This window comes from Ambystoma mexicanum, chromosome 10 (assembly GCF_040938575.1).
Source record: "Ambystoma mexicanum isolate Mex_15411 chromosome 10, UKY_AmexF1_1, whole genome shotgun sequence".
In the NCBI taxonomy this organism is placed as follows: domain Eukaryota; kingdom Metazoa; phylum Chordata; class Amphibia; order Caudata; family Ambystomatidae; genus Ambystoma; species Ambystoma mexicanum.
Window position 1 is genome coordinate 52,988,355 of NC_090932.1, and position 18,279 is coordinate 53,006,633.

Sequence of the window (18,279 nt, forward strand, 5' to 3'; positions counted from 1 at the left end):
ACCTCGTATGAATGTTGTGTTTCAGACAGATTTCTTAAAACGGTCATATTTCCAGACATACTCCAAAAACAGATACTCCATACTACAGGGAACAAAGAAGATTTATTAAGCTCCCCAGCAGCTGGGAGATACAGGTTCGGAAACAGCCCTGCACTTGGGTTGACTGAAAAAGTTCTCAACTCTGCCTGCACTAAAAGTAAGCTTTATAGACACAGACCGCAAAATTAGAATAACACATTGCAGTTGCATTATCGCATGTAGAAACAAATTGATTGGTCAAACTCTTATAGATAAAATACATTGCCCTCTTCCTATCAGGCAAACACCCTTCTTGCAATTAGCACCCACAACACCCATTTGTGACATCACCATGTGCAGATCAGCAGAATTAGCTGGAAAAATAAAGGTTTCAACTAGACATTGTTTGCTTGGAGTCAAAACGAGTCACGATGCTCAAGGTCAGCTTAAAACGAAGCATTGTCTCACTGCAATCTGATTATCTCTTCACTCAATTTGTGCCAAGTCTCAGTTATAAAAGAAAACCTTGCAAGATCCTGCTAATATCTGGTTTTACTTCTATTTAATTCTATTTTCCAATTTTTTCAGTGCCAAAATCTGCACCTTGTGTGTTCTAGGCAAACCCCCTTCTCGTGGGAACATTCTTCTCTCGAATTTCAACCTTGGCTTAGGCTCCAAGCTACCACCTGAGCTCTGCACAGATGTTTGTTTATATTCTAATGAAACTGGAAGCCCTCATGTATTAATACAGCTTACTGGAGCACCCATTTTAACAAAGATGGCACCTCCCTACTCTTGCATTTCTATGTTACCGAGCTATATTCATGTACTATAAGTGCTGCATTCAAAATATATCTATTGCTTATGTTGTGTTCTACATGTCTGAATGGTCCATAAATGGAAAATCCTTCAATTATAAGTGGATCTTTTGACCTAGTGTCTGTGTTTCTTCATGGTGAGTGCATATGTATATTTCTATAGTCGGTCTGGCCATTCTTTGTCATCTTTAACACACATCATATTTATCATTTTCTGCACCTGCTTAGAATATAGGCAATATGGCTGCCTCAGTGAATAATGTTCCTCACCGCTACAATATTGGACCGGGGGAGGGGCAAGAGATATAGGTGATTTGCTCATCTTTCCATCAACAGCAGGAGGGAGAATACATCTGTCCCTCAGCAGATTGTAAGAATGTGTACCTTAGAGCACCTACAATAATGGCTCTTTAAAAATAGCAGGATATAGCATTTTTGTTAGTCCACTTGTTTATCGTGAAGGGCAGCTCTCATGTATGTTTACATTTCTATCTTCTCCTTAATCTTCTGGGTGCGACGCCAGAGGCGTAGACAGGGTAGGGTTTGAGCAGGCAAGGCCCACCCAAAATCTGTAAATGTCCACTGAGCAGCTCTGTGTGGGCATTTACAGCTGTTCCTTTCACTGCAGTGAGACCAACTACATTAGCTTCAGGCCCCACTTGTTAGACAATCCTGGCTACACCTCTGTGCGACGCCCGCATGCACAAGGCTCAGTATGCTTGTTCTCAGGCTAAGAGGCAGTTGAAAGTGTATGATGGGTGTTATGGGGGAACAGTTAGGTCAGGTGGACAGGGTGCTGTTGAGACTTTTGGGGCACTAGGGTGTTTGATAAAGGAGTCGGAGGGAAGGTGGTCCAGAGTTTTCTGGCAGTGCTATTTGAGGAAGCTGGGCTGCTGTGGCACAAGTAATGGAGCGCCAGGATGATGGGCATGGACTGTTCCTCAATATATGTTCAAAGTCCTTTGTCCCCCCAAGAAGCTGCTTTTTTCATCATCTGCTAGAAGGCCCACATTGTTCCTTAAGAGGTGTGTCACAAAGCCATCTGGACTCCACAGCAGATGCAACACAGGGATCTATTTCACAAGGTTTATTCTGGACTAAGTACAATATTGAAAAATTCAAAACAGGTCAAAATGGCAACATGTCATTTTGATCCAAAATGGTTCTCAAAAAGTCTCTCCCGGGGTTCTTGTCAGCATCACTCAAAATCTCTTTTTCAGAAACACTTCATTTAATGATGTTTTGCAGATTGTGTAGCCCTTCTTATTTCCTTTATTTGTATTTATTTCTGTATATAGCACCAAGACAAGCAAGTTGGAAATGATGTCAACAGGAGCCATAAAATGTGGGTCCGGCTAGACAGGGCACTTGTATTTCCTACCGTTGTCTTAGTCTACTTTCTTACTGGGCCAGTGGCAGAATGAGCATTGTAGCCGTCCCCTGCTCCATACCCACAGTGTTTTGGGGTGAACAGATGGGTCCACCGGGTGCTCCAGATAAGATTTGGAAGTGGGAGTATTTTACTCCTTAGTTTTTAAAGTTGGGAGTAAAATGATTTTTTAGGGAGTAAAAATGTAAATCCAATTTCCAATGAGAAAAAGTATGTTTAACTGAAAAACGGAAATGTTTTTGTGTTATTTAATTTTTTTCACCTAGTTATTTATGCACATTAAAAGATACATGTTTACTTCTTACAAACAGTTAGTACAAATAGAAGTTTCTTCCTGCGCTACTATGTGTACTACTGTGTACCATGGAGCTGTGAGGGTGGAAGCAGGAGCGCAAGATTCTACATGTCTTTTTCCTATTTTTTTCTTTGGAGAATTTCTACTCCTTATTTTTATTTTTCAGAAGTATTTGACCATTTATAGGGAGTAAAAGTGGATGATACTCCCCTTATCTCTAGGGCTGGGTCCGACCTAAAACACCATTGGCCCACACATCATTTAGCAGGTGGTGGGTCCCGGACCCTGATATTCCCCCTCTTGCACCTTAAACCCCAGTGTTAGCCATCATCTCAGGTGCAAAAGTTGCTTCTGGTTGCTCAGTCAAGATTATATGGTCTAGAAAGGCTTGGGCCTCAGGCAGCCGTTCAGGTGCTAAGTGATATTTCTAGCCCCAGAAAGTCCTGCCTGATTCGTTTATCATGAATTGTTATTGTCTCCCGTGTGGGGCAGACAACCAGACGCAGAAAAAAATGCAACCCTTTAGGGAAAAAAAATTCACAACACAGGGATTTTTACTTCCAAAAAGAAAAATACATGTCATCAGGGGCATTCACACCCTACTGCCACACAGTGCACTGATTGGTTCAAAGCAAACAATGCATGTTAAAGCACAACAACGTCATGCTTGACAAAAACAATATACAGTGTCATGTCTTCACTATTATTGGTGGGGCCCTTATGTACATAAAGTCGACCGCTCATAGACCATCTGTTGATTGGCTGGTGTTGCATGCATCGATCTTCTACCACATGGACCTTGGCAGTGATACATTCACACCCTAGTACCTTAATTAGTTAATTAGATGAATAGACCATACTTTACACATTTCACCATGTGATGTGCACCTGCTAGTTTAGACATGAGCGTGGTGGATACTCGCGAGGTCAAGATAGCCCTCAGACATGTGAGAAGCTTAGCTCGATTTCAGACGCTCTGTCGACCCTTCCATGCCTCCCCATTCTTGACCTATATGTGTTATTCTTACCCCACACACCTTGCGGTATAAATCACAGGACATGCTACTTGAGCTCCCCCCTTGGCATGGGCCCCCTCCCAGGGTTGTCTGTTGTGGACACACTAATCAATCGATAGTTGAAGGATGTAAGACTTTGAATAGCAAGCCTCTGTTAGTTTAAACAGACTGGCTGGGGATTTGGGGTCATAGGTGCTCTAAATCTGAGATCCATGTTTTGGCATCTTCAGACCTCAGCCCTGCTTCTTGTGAGATTGTCCTTCAAAACCAGGCACAAACCTACCAGCGCTTTGCCGTGCACATTCCTTTCAAAGTACATGGGCTGCTGTGTGAGACAAGAAAGGGCTCTGTTCCTAATTGATAGAACGACCTACGCTGGCACCTGGGAGGAGAGCATGATGGGGGAAGGGGTGGGTGTTCTTACTGGGGCCTACAGTTATTAATCCACAGTGCTGGGTCCTTGCCGTGCAGGGGCTAACTTCCAAAATGGCAATGGGTCAGTACGCCTTTGTTATTTCGAAAACCTAACATCTAACATTATACATTTCCTGCGATTTCTACTATCCCCTCTTTACTGGGGGTACAGGGGAGTTGGACATGCATCCAACACCCGCCACTCTTGTTAAATTATGCCACTACCTCAATTGCCATCAGGCATAGTAATTGTAGCCGCCTGTCTTTCTCATCCACTCTTCTCCACCCCTCCCTATTACCGTTCATTAGCACTTACGCTATCATTTGTCTCGTGACCTTTGTGATAGCAGTTTGTGTTATCTCTCCCCTCCCCCCCGTCCCCTTCTTGTCCTTTCCTCCCACTTCCCCCTCCAGCACTACTCGGAATCGTTGTTAGACCTAGTATGTCAGTTGCTTGTTTTGTTCCTCTCCTTCTCCCTCTCTTCTTGCCCCCACTCGCCCTCCTCACCCTCTCTTGTTAATATTCCAGCACTACCTCAATTGTCATCAGGCATAGTAATGTAACCATTTGTTTTGTCTCATTTTACCTCCCCGCTGCCCCTCCCACCTCTTTTTTGTCCCTTGCATTTGCACTATCTGAAATGTCGCCAGGCTGATTAAGATATTTTCTTACACATTCTGAATTGTTTCAAGAACTTGTAAGACTGTAACTATTTTCCCATATTCCCTCCCTCCTTGAAGAGCTTTGAAATACATTGTGTATAGGCGCTATACAAATAAACAATCAATCAATGTTATATTTTTTGCTGACGACACAAGGATGAAAGGTTGATGTGACTTGAACCTGTGACCACATCATCAAAAACAGATCCAGGGAGTGAAGTCATTAGTCCAGCAGCCCAAAGTACCAGCAAGCAGGAGCTGTGACGTGATGCCCTACCAGACCAAACGTAAACTCTACCCAGACCCACCACCGTTAGAGGCAGATTACACGAAGTTCTCTGCCTACAATTTGTTTATTCTTAGCAGGGCAAAGTGCCCTGCGCTTCAAAGAAAAGCACTTACATTTTTTACTCGAGTTTCTGAAATGTGGTGGCTTTGCTCTCCAAATGTTCACTGTGCTCTTTAAAGGTAGGATCAGGGCCCTCAAATGATAGGGTTAACGCCCTGAAAAGAAAGTCAAAATGTCCTGCCACTTGGGTTCTCTGGCCAGTCATTGCAATCCGAGCATTTGTATATGCCACAAAAGGTGTACAGGCTCAGGTTGCTGCTATATTGGGGATAATCTTCCATCAGCCCTTCTCATGTCTCACTACGGGTTCTGGAACCTTTTTTGGACTACGACCCCCATGATCCCTCAGCATTGACTCTGCTAACTAGGCCAAAGGGGGCTTTAGTCCAAAACAGCTGGCGATCCAAAGATTGCGTGCCCCTTCTGCAAATATAGCATTGGAAAAGGAGTTGAGTATTCAATGTAGGATTCACATAAATTAAGATTACTATATGAAGACAAACAACACTCACAAGAACATGTAGGATATGTGTCATTTGAAAATGCACCACAAAATGTCCAAATGTTGCTAAAAAGACATGGGGCCTCATTACACGGAAGGCAGTAAACCGTGGTGCTATTAGCACTATGGTTGCCGCCGGTACCATACTGGTACCACCATGGAGGAAAGGGGAATTACCACCCCATTCCAAGGTTGGCGGGGCGGTAATTCCCTTTTCCCCCATGGCCCTTCCCCATTCCCATTTTTGCCCCATAGGGCATAATGGGAATGGGGAAGGAGCTAATTACGGTACCGAAATTGCGGTACCGTAATTAGCACCAAGGTCCCTTTGCGGGTCCCAACTTTAACGGCTGGTCTACACCAGCCGTTAAAGTCGGGTCCCGCAAAGGGACCTCGTAGTAAGGCGGTAAGGGTTTACCGGTACAGGTGCCCGTACCGGTACCGGGAAACCCTTACCGCCTACCGTGTAATGAGGCCCATGGAAATGTTTTCTGTTTACCCTTCTGTTAGTTACTGATTTCTGAAACCACAACACTTGTGAACACACCATTGAAATGAGGAAGCTCTCCTTGTGCGATATCGTGTTTTCAGACATGTGCAATGTAGACAGGATTTAATTATTCTGAAATTGTTGATGCTACCTACTGTTTTGCTGAATTCATCTGATGCCACAAAGAGTACTGTTATCTGCAACACCATTGGCCTTTTCTCGGCACAAATTGTCGAAAGCAATCCGAGCGTACCCTGTGGCAGCGGGAATGTGGGGGATACACTGAGCATGATATGAGCAAGCAAGCTTGGTTTGTGCCTTTAATGCCCTGAGTGCCTTTTAGGTGGTGCGTTCTCCAGTGTTTCGACAAGATGAATCGGTCGAAGGCTATGAAATCATCTTACCCACTGGCATTGCTCTGAGCAAACTGTCAGCACAATGGTTTTTAGTTTAGCCCATATGTGCTACTGCAGAAGGTGACCAGCCAAATGCAAATCAGTCTTGGTCCGTACCCCCAATGGGACAATGGGAACAGTCCAACCCGAACTTCTAGGCCACATACTTTCCCGCCCCAAAACTGTATTGCAGCGCTTTGTAAACCAGAGGCTCTCCAGATGTAATGGACTACAACTCCCATGATCCACCACCATTAACTATGCTGGCAAGTGATGATGGGAGTGGTAGTCCAAATGTCTGGAGAGTCACAGGTTGCAGACCCCTACTATATTGCATATTTCTAATGCCACTTTATGCCTTCTCTCCGTATCCTAATTTTACTCTTGATATGTAAGCCTTCTAACAGTATTGTAAGCTAGGTTCAAGCAATATAAGCGAGTATACATGCATAGCACCTTACCGGAGAACAATGCTTGTTCAACTATAGCGGAAGTATTGAAAGCCTCACCCTTCCATGGTGGTCAACCTCTGAAAATCACATTTATGCTCAGTGAACGGTGTTTCTGAACTGAAGCTTCCAACAGCACATCACAGCTCGCTTGCTCTTGCCCCGCTCAGCACTGCTAACCACCCACCCGCCCTTGCATTACAGATCCGCCCGAGCGCCTGGAGACCACACGAGTGGCATCAGTGCGCCCTTCTCAAGACATCTCAATCAGGTTCATCTTCATCTGATCTCCTATAGATCTACTTTGCACCCTCTGCATGCCGTTCTCTGCATGTTCCCTGAGTGTGTGTGTGTGTGTGTCAGTGTGTCGCCAGGGGTCTCATAAAAAAAAATGGCGGCCAAGTCAAATCTTGATTTTTTTAGATAGAATTTCCCATCGTCTGCAAACCAACACATTTCTCCAGCGACATGTTGGGGAGCCTGGAGGGATTGCACACCGCAGTGCAAATAAATGAATAACAAACAAGTAATTGAGAAACATGCCAAAGAACCGGCAGCGGCGGACCCCCATGAGCAAAGCAAAGTGATTTAGCACGCATGTGGGAAATTCATAACCCCAGAGGAAGAATTTCTATTATGGAGGGCAGATCAGTTTAGCATAAACATGAAAAGAAAATTATAAGTGCTTTATAAACCAGGAAACTGAAGTTAATATTAATGTGAGTGTCCTGCATATTTATACAACAAGGTGTGTGCAAAGACAAAGGAAAGACCCTGTCCCCAGGTCCCTGAGATTCTTTTCTCTGTTAACCCGATAGATATTTTATAACCGCGCTTCCACTTCTAGGATTGATGAGGCCATTTGTGGCAAAGGGTGTGTAGGGTCCCCAAATGCACATGCGCAGTGAGGAAGTAACATCACATAGTATGACACAAGAGTATTTGATACTTGGGGGCATCATGGGAAGTGGCAAGACAAGAAGTGGAATCACCCCACAGGAAATTTGAAAAATGGCAACCATACTAAAGCAATAGAACCCGAGGAGGGGTGTGCGTTACCGGTCTGGTAATGCCCGGGACATCACCACAATGGTACTGCCCCCCCTCCGAGTGTTCTATTGCTATTAGTACCCCGTCTTGTCATACCTGGATGAAAATAGTATCTTTACTTGAGTTGGGAAACGGCATGGAAACCGTTTCGCAACTCGAGAAAAAAAGAAAAGAAATTGCCTCCGTAGATTGGGTGAAGGCACAACACCTAGTCGCTTCTCCTTTTCCATAGCCACCATAAACAAGATAGTAAAAACAGTAAACAATGAAAATGACCGCCATGGAATAGAGTGAAAGGGCTACACACAGTCCCTTCTCCCTTTCCATGGTGGCCAGTCGTAGAAAGGGAAGGAACTATGAGGGACGCAGCATGCATAATGTTTGGCAGGTAAGTATTTGTCGGGCTGATAATTACCCGGCAATGTCCAATCAGATTGTTACCATCTGATTGTCCCTCGCTAGGTACTAATAAACAATATAAAGGTTAATTTCAGTATTAAAGATATTTGCTTTAGCGTCAGGTGCTCTTCCACTGTATATGCGCACACTGCTCTGTCATATTCCGTAATTTGACCATGACGGTGCATGGTGCGTCCTGACATTATAGAGCATTATGAATCTAACAGGTAAGATCCTAGTGATCTAAGAGGAGAGCAGTAGGCAGTGGTGGCTGGTGAATCTTTCACTGGAGCATTGAAAATATTTGCCACCGAAGGGAGCCAGAAATGTACTTTACTCCTACACTTTCTGTTAAACATTGTGTACAAGGCTGTTCAATTTACAATCCGTTCTGAAGGATAACATATCAAACAAAATCCATTAGATGCCTCGTCTCCATTAGTACCTGGCGGGGAGTGGAAGGGTGTGGCAGCATCTCAGCCAATGAGGAAGCTCAGAACAGGGAATTACCAGTGATAATCCCCCCACTCCAAGCCGCCTCACAGCTGGAGGCACCATCTTCCCCCACTGAGGAACCAGGTAAGTGGTCCCCCTTCCCCTCCCCTCATCCCCCAGCCACAGAATTCCCTCCTCATCCGGGGTGCACCCCATCCACACTTACCTTCTTTACTGTCCATTTTGGGAGTGGGCACGCTGGAAAAACTTTTGTCCCCAGAGTGCCCGCTCCTGATCTGACTACATGTAGTCACTTCTCTCCTATTGCATGGTGGCCATTTATTTTTGTTTTATTTTTTCCTATTTTATTGAATGGCCACCATGGAAAGGGAGAAGGGACTATCCATAGTCCCTTCTCCCTTTCCATGGTGGCCATTTTGTTTGTTTACGTTTTTAAATTTTTTTATTATTACTTGTGAGTCACCATAATTAGGGCTTTTACAAGGAAAAGAAACCTTTAGGTAATCTCTGAATTTTCACACTCCAGTTTTTCTAGTTTTTGAACTTTTTTTTTTGTTCTTTTACTACAATTTTCTTTAAGGCAGTAGTTAAAATCTTAATTCCTGCAATCGTCCATCTGATGTTAACTCCTGATATAAGACAAGTCCACCAAACTTCTTCCTCGTGTAGATCATACAGTGAGATCAAAGGGCAAAGATAGGTTGTCCTTACTTCAGTCATTGTCGGGCAAGTCAACATCAAGTGTCTGATTGATTCGATTTGATGGTTCTTTGGGCAGAGCCTACACTCCTTGGAGTTAGATAAAGATCTTCTCTCCAAGATTTCAGGAGTTGGGAGAAGATTAAGTCTTGCTCTCAGAAAAATTCCTCTTAAGTTTTTATCGGGAAATTTAGAGAGATACAGCAGCAGATCTTTGTGCTTACGTGCTAGCAAGGGTAGATGTAAGGTGGATTTCTAGGATGACGCTTGTTCTTGCGTATTTATCCAATCCAAATCTTCCATTTTTCTGTTTCACTCTTTGTGGATTAGAGATCAAGGTGTCTTCAGTACAGGCTATCAAGTTACTTTTTTATTGTTTACAATGAACGCTATGGAAGGGAAAACAGATTTTGTGTTCCCTACCCCAGCTGGTCTATTTTTTTTTTTTTTTTTTTTCCGAAACACTGCAGTGTTTTGCAACAGAAAAAAAAAAATGATTTTAGTACCCCGGCCTTACGAGCCATGGCACTAACAGTAATAAGCCTCTCACAGGGTCGTTCAGGCACCAGGCACTCTGAAACAGTTGTGTATGAGCGTGATACAAATAAAATATCATATCATATCATTACCACTTCAGGTAATGCCCCCCCTGCGAGGGTCTTATTGGTTAAAAAGTACACAGGAATATTTTTCAAAACATTTTCATGATGCCTTTGCCCACAACATATGCCAGCATTGTCACTGAAAAATACACTTCATGATGCCTTTGCCCACAACATATGCCAGCATTGTCACTGAAAAATACACTTCATGATGCCTTGTGCCCACAATATATGACACTGTAAGAAGACAATTTAATGCTGACTGTGTCAATCTATGCCGGTATTGACAGCGCAAGAACAAACTCTTGTTGGATGTGCCCAGTAAAGTGAGCATTTGGCACTTTAAGAGCTCTGACGCTGGCAATGCCCAATAAGGCCAGTATTTGCCACGGTAAGCACATGTGTCTTGGCTGTGCCCCATAAGGTCAGTATTTCCAATGAAAGTACATTTGAGCTGGCTGCATCGCTCAATGCCTACAGTTGTCATTGTAAGAACATTTCTGCTGGCCAGTATGTGAGCTGTCCTCAGTAGGCCAGTATTTGCCACTGTAAGAATACTACGATTGATTGTTCCCTGGAATGCCAATATTGCTCTGTAAGACACTTTTGCATGGTGTGATACGGGCCCCTCACTCCGAAAGACACTTGATAAGGGAGGAACACAGCCTCCAGGCACACAGTCAGACACACTCGCTCCCATTAATTTCAAGGCACACACGCAGGCACAGTAACACTACATACACCTGCAGAAAGAGTCCCTTTGTCACTCACTAACACGTGTTCCTCCTCATTCATACACACATGACTACTTGTGCATTTATTTAGACACTTCCTTAGGTTGTTACAGGATGTGGTGGGGAAATCCGCTTCCGTACACGACTCCCTCCAGGTGCCTGCAGCGCGCAGCAGGGCAGGGGCGAAGGATCCCATTCTCCCCTCCCTCAGAGGAAGGGTTGAAGAGACCTTCATTGTGTTCAATTACTCATATTTTTAGATCACCCATAGAAAACAATGGAGGCTGTGACGTCGTGCCAGCCTCCCTAATGCCTTCCTCAAGCTGTACATTAACCGGGGCAACGGGCATCTGATGTCTTGGACCTGCCCATGCGCGGTCATTAAGGAGGCCTGTCTTTGTATTTGCATTTATTTGTGATTTATATAGAGCTGTACCTCCAACCTTCCCCCCTTCCCCCCTTCCATGGTTAAACAGTGAGAAGCAATGTATAGGGGGTAACACTGATATTTGTGATGCGCTACACAAGCGCCCCCTATACGTATGACTCTTAATCCCCCCCAATGTGTGCTTTTAGGGACACTGCCACTTTCCCGGGTCCCCTGGGCCTCCCATCTACCATCCATACAGACAGGGACCCGATTGATTGATACGTTATCTATAATGCACCTATACACAAGTGTTTCAAAGAGCAAATACAATTACTTCCTTCCTTCCAAAAATGCTATCCTGTTCTGCCCACATCGATAACGGCCATGCCTTTCATCAATAGATAGTAACCCCCATGCCTTTCATCAATAGATAGTAACCCCCATGCCTCTCATCAATAGATAGTAACCCCCATGCCTCTCATCAATACATAGTAAGCCCCATGCCTCCAAACAACAGTCACCCCATGCCTCTCATCAAAATATAGTCACCCCATGCCTCTCATCAATACATAGTATCCCCCATGCCTCTCATCAATAGATAGTCACCCCAATGCCTTTCATCAATAGATAGTAACCCCCATGCCTCTCATCAATAGATAGTCACCCCAATGCCTTTCATCAATAGATAGTAACCCTCATGCCTCTCATCAATAGATAGTCACCCCAATGCCTTTCATCAATAGATAGTAACCCCCATGCCTCACATCAATAGATAGTCACCCCCATGCCTTTCATCAATAGATAGTAACCCCCATGCCTCACATCAATAGATAGTCACCCCCATGCCTTTCATCAATAGATAGTAACCCCCATGCATCCAAACAACAGATAGTCACCCCATGCCTCTCATCAATACATAGTATCCCCATGCCTCTCTTCAATACATAGTATCCCCCATGCCTTTCATCAATAGATAGTCACCCCAATGCCTTTCATCAATAGATAGTAACCCCCATGCCTCTCATCAATAGATAGTCACCCCAATGCCTTTCATCAATAGATAGTAACCCCCATGCATCCAAACAACAGATAGTCACCCCATGCCTCTCATCAATACATAGTATCCCCATGCCTCTCTTCAATACATAGTATCCCCCATACCTTTCATCAATAGATAGTCACCCCAATGCCTTTCATCAATAGATAGTAACCCCCATGCCTCTCATCAATAGATAGTCACCCCAATGCCTTTCATCAATAGATAGTAACCCCCATGCCTCACATCAATAGATAGTCACCCCCATGCCTTTCATCAATAGATAGTAACCCCCATGCATCCAAACAACAGATAGTCACCCCATGCCTCTCATCAATACATAGTATCCCCATGCCTCTCTTCAATACATAGTATCCCCCATGCCTCTCATCAATAGATAATAATTCCCCATGCCTCTCATCAATAGATAGTATCCCCTGTGCCGCTCATCAAGAGATAGTAACCCTCAGGCCTCCCATCAATAGATAGTATCCACATGCCTCTCATCAATAGATACTAACCCCCATGCCTTTCATCAATAGATAGTAACCCTCATGCATCCAAACAACAGATAGTCACCCCATGCCTCTCATCAATACATAGTATCCCCATGCCTCTCTTCAATACATAGTATCCCCCATGCCTCTCATCAATAGATAATAATTCCCCATGCCTCTCATCAATAGATAGTATCCCCTGTGCCGCTCATCAAGAGATAGTAACCCTCAGGCCTCCCATCAATAGATAGTATCCCCATGCCTCTCATCAATAGATATTATCCCCATGCCTTTCATCAATAGATAGTAACCCCCATGCATCCAAACAACAGATAGTCACCCCATGCCTCTCATCAATAGATAGTCACCCCAATGCCTTTCATCAATAGATAGTCACCCCAATGCCTTTCATCAATAGATAGTATCCCTGTGCTTCTCATCAATAGATATTATCCCCCATGCCTCTCACCAATAGATAGTAACCCCCATGCCTCACATCAATAGATAGTCACCCCCATGCCTTTCATCAATAGATAGTAACCCCCATGCATCCAAACAACAGATAGTCACCCCATGCCTCTCATCAATACATAGTATCCCCATGCCTCTCTTCAATACATAGTATCCCCCATGCCTCTCATCAATAGATAATAATTCCCCATGCCTCTCATCAATAGATAGTATCCCCTGTGCCGCTCATCAAGAGATAGTAACCCTCAGGCCTCCCATCAATAGATAGTATCCACATGCCTCTCATCAATAGATACTAACCCCCATGCCTTTCATCAATAGATAGTAACCCTCATGCATCCAAACAACAGATAGTCACCCCATGCCTCTCATCAATACATAGTATCCCCATGCCTCTCTTCAATACATAGTATCCCCCATGCCTCTCATCAATAGATAATAATTCCCCATGCCTCTCATCAATAGATAGTATCCCCTGTGCCGCTCATCAAGAGATAGTAACCCTCAGGCCTCCCATCAATAGATAGTATCCCCATGCCTCTCATCAATAGATATTATCCCCATGCCTTTCATCAATAGATAGTAACCCCCATGCATCCAAACAACAGATAGTCACCCCATGCCTCTCATCAATAGATAGTCACCCCAATGCCTTTCATCAATAGATAGTCACCCCAATGCCTTTCATCAATAGATAGTATCCCTGTGCTTCTCATCAATAGATATTATCCCCCATGCCTCTCACCAATAGATAGTAACCCCCATGCCTTTCATCAATAGATAGTAACCCCCATGCATCCAAACAACATATAGTCACCCCATGCCTCTCATCAATACATAGTATCCCCATGCCTCTCATCAATACATAGTATCCCATGCCTCTTATCAATAGACATTACCCCCATTCCTCACATCAATAGATAGTCACCCCAATGCCTTTCATCAATAGATAGTAACCCCCATGCCTCTCATCAATAGTTAGTCACCCCAATGCCTTTCATCAATAGATAGTCACCCCAATGCCTTTCATCAATAGATAGTATCCCTGTGCTTCTCATCAATAGATATTATCCCCCATGCCTCTCACCAATAGATACTAACCCCCATGCCTCTCATCAAGAGATAGTAACCCCCATGCCTCTCATCAATAGATAGTCACCCCAATGCCTTTCATCAATAGATAGTCACCCCAATGCCTTTCATCAATAGATAGTAACCCCCATGCCTCTCATCAATAGATAGTCACCCCAATGCCTTTCATCAATAGATAGTCACCCCAATGCCTTTCATCAATAGATAGTATCCCTGTGCTTCTCATCAATAGATATTATCCCCCATGCCTCTCACCAATAGATACTAACCCCCATGCCTCTCATCAAGAGATAGTAACCCCCATGCCTCTCATCAATACATAGTATCCCCCATGCCTTTCATCAATAGATAGTCACCCCAATGCCTCTCATCAATAGATAGTCACCCCAATGCCTTTCATCAATAGATAGTAACCCCCATGCCTTTCACCAATAGATAGTCACCCCAATGCCTCTCATCAATAGATAGTCACCCCAATGCCTTTCATCAATAGATAGTTACCCCAATGCCTCTCATCAATAGATAGTCACCCCAATGCCTCTCATCAATAGATAGTCATCCCTGTGCTTCTCATCAAGAGATATTATCCCCATGCCTCTCATCAATAGATAGTAACCCCCATGCCTCTCATCAATAGATAGTCACCCCAATGCCTCTCATCAATAGATATTATCCCCATGCCTCTCATCAATAGATAGTCACCCCAATGCCTTTCATCAATAGATAGTCACCCCAATGCCTTTCATCAATAGATAGTCACCCCAATGCCTCTCATTAATAGATAGTCATCCCTGTGCTTCTCATCAATAGATAGTCACCCCAATGCCTCTCATCAATAGATATTATCCCCATGCCTCTCATCAATAGATAGTCACCCCAATGCCTCTCATCAATAGATAGTCACCCCCATGCCTCTCATCAATAGATAGTCACCCCAATGCCTTTCATCAATAGATAGTAACCCCCATGCCTCCAAACAACAGTCACCCCATGCCTCTCATCAAAATATAGTCACCCCATGCCTCTCATCAATACATAGTATCCCCCATGCCTCTCATCAATAGATAGTATCCCCCATGCCTCTCGTCAATACATAGTATCCCCCATGCCTCTCACCAATAGATACTAACCCCCATGCCTCTCATCAAGAGATAGTAACCCCCATGCCTCCAAACAACAGATAGTCACCCCATGCCTCTCATCAAAATATAGTATCCCCATGCCTCTCATCAATAGATAGTCACCCCAATGCCTCTCATCAATAGATATTATCCCCATGCCTCTCATCAATAGACATTACCCCCATTCCTCTCATCAATAGATTGTAACCCCCATGCCTCTCATCAATACATAGTATCCCCATGCCTCTCATCAATAGATAGTAACCCCCATGCCTCTCATCAAGAGATAGTAACCCCCATGCCTCTCATCAATAGATAGTAACCCCCATGCCTCTCATCAAGAGATAGTAACCCCCCTGCCTCCAAACAACAGATAGTCACCCCATGCCTCTCATCAAAATATAGTCACCCCATGCCTCTCATCAATACATAGTATCCCCCATGCCTCTCACCAATAGATAGTAACCCCCATGCCTCTCATCAATAGATAGTAACCCCCATGCCTCTCATCAAGAGATAGTAACCCCCCTGCCTCCAAACAACAGATAGTCACCCCATGCCTCTCATCAAAATATAGTATCCCCATGCCTCCCATCAATACATAGTATCCCCCATGCCTCTCACCAATAGATAATAACCCCCATGCCTCTCATCAATAGATAGTAACCCCCATGCCTCTCATCAAGAGATAGTAACCCCCCTGCCTCCAAACAACAGATAGTCACCCCATGCCTCTCATCAAAATATAGTATCCCCATGCCTCTCATCAATACATAGTATCCCCATGCCTCTCATCAATAGACATTACCCCCATTCCTCTCATCAATAGATTGTAACCCCCATGCCTCTCATCAATACATAGTATCCCCCATGCCTCTCATCAATAGATAGTAACCCCCATGCCTCTCATCAAAAGATAGTAACCCCATGCCTCCAAACAACAGATAGTCACCTCATCTAAATATAGTATCCCCATGCCTCTCATCAATAGATAGTATCCCCCATGCCTCTCATCAATACATAGTATCCCCCATGCCTCTCATCAATACATAGTATCCCCCATGCCTCTCATCAATACATAGTATCCCCCATGCCTCTCACCAATAGATAGTAACCCCCATGCCTCTCATCAATAGATAGTAACCCCCATGCCTCTCATCAAGAGATAGTAACCCCCTGCCTCCAAACAACAGATAGTCACTCCATGCCTCTCATCAAAATATAGTATCCCCATGCCTCTCATCAATAGACATTACCCCCATTCCTCTCATCAATAGATTGTAACCCCCATGCCTCTCATCAATACATAGTATCCCCCATGCCTCTCATCAATAGATAGTAACCCCCATTCCTCTCATCAAGAGATAGTAACCCCATGCCTCCAAACAACAGATAGTCACCCCATGCCTCTCATCAAAATATAGTCACCCCATGCCTCTCATCAATACATAGTATCCCCCATGCCTCTCACCAATAGATAGTAACCCCCATGCCTCTCATCAATAGATAGTAACCCCCATGCCTCTCATCAAGAGATAGTAACCCCCTGCCTCCAAACAACAGATAGTCACCCCATGCCTCTCATCAAAATATAGTATCCCCATGCCTCTCATCAATACATAGTATCCCCCATGCCTCTCACCAATAGATAGTAACCCCCATGCCTCTCATCAATAGATAGTAACCCCCATGCCTCTCATCAAGAGATAGTAACCCCCCTGCCTCCAAACAACAGATATTCACCCCATGCCTCTCATCAAAATATAGTATCCCCATGCCTCTCATCAATACATAGTATCCCCATGCCTCTCATCAATAGACATTACCCCCATTCCTCTCATCAATAGATTGTAACCCCCATTCCTCTCATCAATACATAGTATCCCCCATGCCTCTCATCAATAGATAGTAACCCCCATGCCTCTCATCAAGAGATAGTAACCCCCATGCCTCCAAACAACAGATAGTCACCTCATCTAAATATAGTATCCCCATGCCTCTCATCAATAGATAGTATCCCCCATGCCTCTCATCAATACATAGTATCCCCCATGCCTCTCATCAATAGATAGTATCCCCCATGCCTCTCATCAATACATAGTATCCCCCATGCTCTCACCAATAGACAGTAACCCCCATGCCTCTCATCAATAGATAGTAACCACCATGCCTCTCATCAAGAGATAGTAACCCCCCTGCCTCCAAACAACAGATAGTCACCCCATGCCTCTCATCAAAATATAGTATCCCCATGCCTCTCATCAATAGACATTACCCCCATTCCTCTCATCAATAGATTGTAACCCCCATGCCCCTCATCAATACATAGTATCCCACATGCCTCTCATCAATAGATAGTAACCCCCATTCCTCTCATCAAGAGATAGTAACCCCCATGCCTCCAAACAACAGATAGTCACCCCATGCCTCTCATCAAAATATAGTCACCCCATGCCTCTCATCGATAGACATTACCCCCATTCCTTTCATCAATAGATTGTAACCCCCATTCCTCTCATCAATACATAGTATCCCCCATGCCTCTCATCAATAGATAGTAACCCCATGCCTCTCATCAAGAGATAGTAACCCCCATGCCTCCAAACAACAGATAGTCACCCCATGCCTCTCATCAAAATATAGTCACCCCATGCCTCTCATCAAAACATAGTATCCCCCACGCCTCTCACCAATAGATAGTAACCCCCATGCCTCTCATCAATAGATAGTAACCCCCATGCCTCTCATCAATACATAGTATCCCCATGCCTCTCATCAATAGACATTACCCCCATTCCTCTCATCAATAGATTGTAACCCCCATGCCTCTCATCGATAGATAGTATCCCCATGCCTCTCATCAAGAGATAGTAACCCCCATGCCTCCAAACAACAGATAGTCACCTCATCTAAATATAGTATCCCCATACCTCTCATCAATACATAGTATCCC